This window comes from Petaurus breviceps, unplaced genomic scaffold (assembly GCF_028583685.1).
Source record: "Petaurus breviceps papuanus isolate PSGF00001 unplaced genomic scaffold, PetGlider_PUasm1.0 188, whole genome shotgun sequence".
Taxonomy (NCBI): domain Eukaryota; kingdom Metazoa; phylum Chordata; class Mammalia; order Diprotodontia; family Petauridae; genus Petaurus; species Petaurus breviceps.
This window is the reverse complement of record NW_027185804.1, coordinates 40472942-40479023: the sequence shown is the minus strand read 5'-3', so window position 1 is coordinate 40479023 and position 6082 is coordinate 40472942. Positions and strand designations below refer to the sequence as shown.

The window sequence follows — 6082 nt, the reverse complement described above, 5'->3', positions numbered from 1 at the left end:
TATATATATATGTGTGTGTGTGTGTGTGTGTGTGTGTGTGTGTGTGTATGTGTGTGTGTGTGTGAATGTGTGTATCTGATGGCATACATCTCTAGGGTAAGGAGCAGTATGAAAAATAAGAAAAATAAATTTACCTTACTACTTTAGAATATTTTTAAAAGGGAAAACACATATTTTAAATTACATGTTCAATTTGGTATATATTTAAGAGGAATGATTGAACTAGTTTTGCTAAATGATTGTGATGGAAGATCACTATGGCATGAGGAACTATGAGCTTGAGGATTTTAGGGAAAAACATGGAAAGATTTGCACAAAATAATAGAAAACAAAATATGCAGAACAAAGAGGACATTGCGTGCAGTAACAATAGTATTGTTTTAAGATAACTTTGGAGAGAGGATTCTGGAAAGATGGCTGAGTAGGACAGAAAATTCCAAGCTGTCTATATTTTCCTTCATAGAAGAGTTAATATAGCACCTTAGGGCAAACAAAGTGTGAATGGAGATTGATAAGAATAGAGGAATAATCAGGGTTTTCCTGGGACTATTTGAAAAAATCAGAAGAAAAAGGCCAGGAAGAGATTTGGTCCCTGTGAAAAAAGTGAATACCACCAGGCTAGGTCCCCTTTTTAACAACAAGCAACTGGCCTGAGGTGAGTTGGTTTCAGAAGCTGCCTGAGCCCCAGACACAGGAACTATTACCCCCAGGTAATGAGTTGAGTTGGGCCTTTGAGCCTGGGAGATCATGGGAATCCCTGCTCACCAGGAATGCCGCCCCAGCTGAGCTACAAAGAGCACTGGGGCTGAAAAGGAATCAGCGCATGCCAAGTGAGTGCAGAAGCAGTGGGGCAGAAAGCCCTTGACTGTGGGCACTTACAGGTAGTTGAAGCTTTGACTCTGGTTCCAGACTGGAGGGGAGAACTGAAGTTCTGGGGCAAGAGGTGATTATAAAAAATAAGCTATTACTACGAAAAAAAATGTACAGACAAAGGAGAAAAAAATCCAACCATAGAAAGTCATTATGGCAATAGAGATGACCAGGATTTTTCTTTAGAGGAGGATATTGAAGTAAAGAGAAACATGTCTAAACTTTTTGTGGATTTGTGGGGGGCATTGGAGTATGGGGAAAAATAAGGTAAAAAAGTGCACAGCAGAGAGCAAAACAAATATCACAAAAGAGCAAAGAACACTTGGACAATTCTCAGCACAATGAGTATTATATATCAGGTAGGCTTTCTTGAAATGAAAACTTACTGTTTTGTATCTTGAATACTCTCTTATGTTCTGCTCTGCACATGCCATGCTATTTTTTTTTCTATATAACTTTGTATTTAAGCTCCAGTGATTAACTTGATGATATGTGTGTTTCTGTTCTCTATTCTATATTTGTGTTCCAGCATTTGAGTCTAAAATAAAATTTGGAAGAAATAAGAAAAAAAAGATTTTGAGCAAATAAGCTATTCTGTCTGCAATAAATGCCCAAGTTAACTATAACAAGAGATACCTGCATCCAGGGATAGAACTGATAAATACATGTATAACATGATTATAAATATATGTGTGTAATGTTACATATATATTATATATAATTAATTCGCACTTCCATGTGAAATCACCTTTTATTGTACAATGTTACGACAATACTTATTTTGTTCCATTAATTAAAAATAAAAAAAAATAAACTGAAAGCCGATTTTTGTGATAGAGGTGCTCAAGTTGAAAGTGATGAAAGTCAAGAATCTTTGTCTACAAACTTCAGATTAATCAATCAACCAGCACTCGTTAACTCTTTATTATGTTCCAAGAACTATACTAAATAGTTTGTAGGACTAAATTTGCTTTTATAAAAATTTGAGTTGAGTTGTGTCCATTGATTTGCTTCAGGAGTTGGCAACAATTATTCTCTTCCAACACTGAATATTGTCACTCCTCAAGGTGCTTGCTTCTGAAACAACTTAAAGAACCACCTGCTCACTGCACTAGGTCACACTTTAGAGTTCTGCTCCTTTCTTTTCCATGAAATAGTGGAAATGTGAAGAAAGACGTATTCAATCTTGCAGAATCAAGAGATTTATTTTTATGATAAATTGAAAAAGAAGTTTAATGAAAGGTTCAGATGTTAATGCTACATCATGGAGTATATATTGTAATGATTTTCTAGCAGTGATTTTTCTCAATTCAAACATTTTTCTTCATTTACATAAGAATTGTCCTGATTATTCTTCAGATGTGGCAGAAATTGAAAGTGTGACAAAGCAGAGATGAAAATAACAGAATAGGACTAAAAGAATTAATTGAAAGCCATCAGAAATTACAGCAGAACAGTTTAGACAGTGGTCAAAGAATCTATTGAGAAATAATTTTGAGATCCAATGATTTCCTTAAGGTTTTCTTCATATCGTTGTTCCTTAGACTGTATATTAAGGGATTTAGCATAGGAATCACCACAGTATAAAAAACAGATCCCACTTTGACTACAAGCCATGAGTTTTTAAAATTGGGAAAACAATAGAGGAAGAGGATGGTTCCATCGAAGATGGTAACAGCCATCAAGTGGGAGGCACAAGTGGAGAAAGCTTTTTATCTTCCACTGCCTGAATGCATTTTGCGGATTATGACACAAATAAAAAGATAGGATGTAAGGATAATGATAAGGGAGGAAAATGTATTGACATTTCCTAAGACAGAAAATATTGACTCACTGAAGTGTTTATCTGAGCTGGAATCAAAGAGGAAGACAGAATATTCACATTCAAAGTTATTAATGATTTTGGTCTTACAAAATGACAGTATGAGAATTGTGTAGGTAAGTATAATAGAACCAGTTATGCCCCAAGAATATGCCACAGTCATTAGCAGGGCACAGCGTTTGGGGGAAATGGAAATTGTATAGAGCAGAGGATAACATAAAGCGGTCATAGGCAATCACAGACAACATGACTGTCTCTGTCACAACACAGGTGACACCGAAGGAAAATTGTGCGATGCAACATTTGATGGAGATGCCTCTGTCTTCTATGACTGAGCTTTTTAGTAGTTTTGGTGTAACTAGAGTGGAGTAACAGAAATCCACAAGGACAAGTGCTTGAGGAAAAAGCACATGGGAGTGTGGAGTTTTGCATTGCTCTTCATGACCACAATCATGCCCACATTCCCCACAGCAATGACTGTATAGATGATGAGGTACAGTAGAAAGAGCGGCACCTGGAGGTCTGGGTAATCAGAGAATCCTAAGAGGATGAACACAACTGCACTGCTCTGATTCTTGTTAGGGCTCACCAATATTCCTGTTGGAGAGAATTAGAAATGGATCATAAGAAGTAAAACAGAAATAAAATTGAGGAAGCATGGAGTATGATTTAGAAAATTATTATTGCTATAAACATAATTGAGATAATAACTTTAGTTTCAATGTTAGAACTTCCTCTGAATTCCTATATCCTTGGGTTGAGAGACAATCATGGAGTACGAAAGAAGTCAAAATAAGAGTGAAATAATGAATGGTTTGAGTACATGAATGGCTATAAATTCACAGAATCCAGTACAATCCATAGTTCAATAAATGTCCATTCAAGAAAATAGAGTTCATCCAGAACCTTTATGTGAAGGAGAACCCAATTTATCAGATAAGGTGCCTATTTCACTCCTTTACACACCAAAATGAAAGTTCAGACGTTTTTCATCGCCTCTTCACTTTTAGTATTCATTTCATCAACTTGAATATGCCATTACTACCCACTACTACTATTCACTATAGTTCAGTTAGTTCCCTGATGCCCAGCAAAAGAATTCTCGGCTGTGTTTCACAAAACAACCTTTTAAAATTTGAAAATATATGTAACTCATTACCTCTAAACTATTTTCTTCTCTTTTATTCTAAGGACAGTTGTCACAACACAAGCTAACAGTAAATCTTTCTATAATAGCAAAAGTTGAACATATTCTTTTGGAGAATTTACATAATAAGAAACCAGTGAAGGATTTTAAAAAGGAACATATTTAAATAATTTTCCTTGTATAGTAGCATAACTAAAGTAATGTGTCCATTAGCATAAAAATTCACCTTAGTATTAATATGCTATAGGGGCAGGTAAGTAACAGGTTGCAAAGTGTGGAATCAGGAAGATGTGAGTTCAAATACAGCCTCATAAATTTACTATGTGACCTTGAGGAATTATTTAACATCTGTTTGCCTCAGTTTTCTCATTTTTAAAATGCTGAAAATATTAGCATTGACTTCTTAAGATCGTTGGAGAGACCAAATGGGATGATATCTTATGTGCTTAAGTGCTTAAGACAACACAGGGCATATAGTCAGTGCTATGTTAAAGTTAGTTACTATTTGTTTAAATTACTTCAATCCTAATTGTATGCCTTAATGACTGTGTAATCTTCAATAATGAGGTAGGGCTAGAAAATATTTAAATTCCTTTTAGAGTCCTAAGTATTATACATTCAATGTTTTCAAAGCATTTCTAGTTCTATGTACTAAAAACTTTTCTTCCCATTCTTTGTAAGTCATCTGAGAAAAACACTCAGTTAAACAGGAAAGTCCCCTAATAATTGAATATGAGAAATAATCCTGTGATTTCATCTGTAAATTCTGACTATAATGGAAAGAGGGTTATTATAGAAAAATCCTGAAATGGGGTGTTTTAGGGATCTGATGCATTATTTCAAGAACCCTACAATGTTGTAATTATCTTTGAACCAAGAAACAACAATTGAAAAAAGACAGAAGAAAAAATATAAACAAACAAATGAATTGACCAAGAGACTGACAAACAGGAAGAGGAGAGAGATAAAAAGAAGTCAAAGGTGGTGGAGGAATAGTTCATTGGCATTTATTGGACATGATTGGTGTGTGTGTGTGTGTGTGTGTGTGTGTGTGTGTGTGTTTGAATTAGGAAATGTTTCAGGCAGGAAGGGATGATAATCACCATTTCAATTTGTATTCCTTTCTTTCTTTTATTTTTTTAAATAAAAGTCTGCCGGAAGAACATTCTCCAATTCCATAAATGTTCAAAACAAAGAACATTGTAACAGAGTGTGAGAGAGTGAACTGCCAGTAAATTGAAAATGTAAACCCAGTAAATCCAGATGAATGTTTCCCCTAGGGTATTTTTCCCCTTTAATTGTCAATTTTTTCTACTATTAAGCTGTGTCCAATATTTGGCATTTCATAAATTCTAATGAACTATTTTCTTAATTTTCAAATATTTGCATGATTTCCTGACCTCCTACAAAGGACAATAAATGTCACTTCTAGCTATCACACCCTTTATTTCCTTGTTTCCTTTTAAATGGTTTCATTAAGTTCATATATATATATATGATCAGTCAGTACAATGGTATGTGAGGAAAGATTGGTGAAGGCAGTGTAATAGTTGTCTATAACTTACACAATTAGAAAGATGCCTGAGGTTTTCAGTAGCACCTGACCCTCTCAATCCATTTGACTTTTCTTGGCAAAGATACTGGAGTACCTTTTCCTGCTCCAATTCATTTTACATAGGAAGAGCTGAAGCAAATATCGTGAAGTGACTTGGCCACAGTCACACAGCCAGTAGGTTTCTGAGGCCAGATTTGAGCTCAGTAACTCCAGGTCTGTGCTCTATCCACTTCAACACCAAGTTGTTACTTGTTCAGGTGTTTTGTTTTATTTTTCCCCAATCTTGTTGCCTGAGTCAGGAGGTTGTTAAATGACTTGTCCAAAGTCATTTAATTTAAACACTTTCTAATAGGTTCTTCAGAGGTAGAGCTAAAACAAGAATATCCCTTCTTTCTCTCTCCTGTACTAAATTGCTCTTCCTGGATTTGTATTATAGATATATTTGTGAGTCCATGTAGGTTTGTGTATGTATATATGTGTGTATATGTACACACACACACACACACACACATATATATATATATATATACATCATTGGTATACACACATACATATACCCCACATTAATTTGTAGTATGGATAAGAAATAAATAATTAAAAATAAAAGAGGGGTGGCCCAATATGCAACCAAAAAAAAAATATTCTTTCTTTCTTTCTTTCTTTCTTTCTTTCTTTCTTTCTTTCTTTC

At 34.8% G+C, this 6082-nt stretch overlaps 1 pseudogene; it reads right to left on the bottom strand.

Moving 5' to 3' along the window:
• Positions 1-2348: 2348 nt before the first annotated feature.
• LOC138163330 (olfactory receptor 5D13-like) overlaps positions 2349-6082 on the bottom strand; it is an 11102-nt pseudogene continuing 7368 nt past the window's right edge.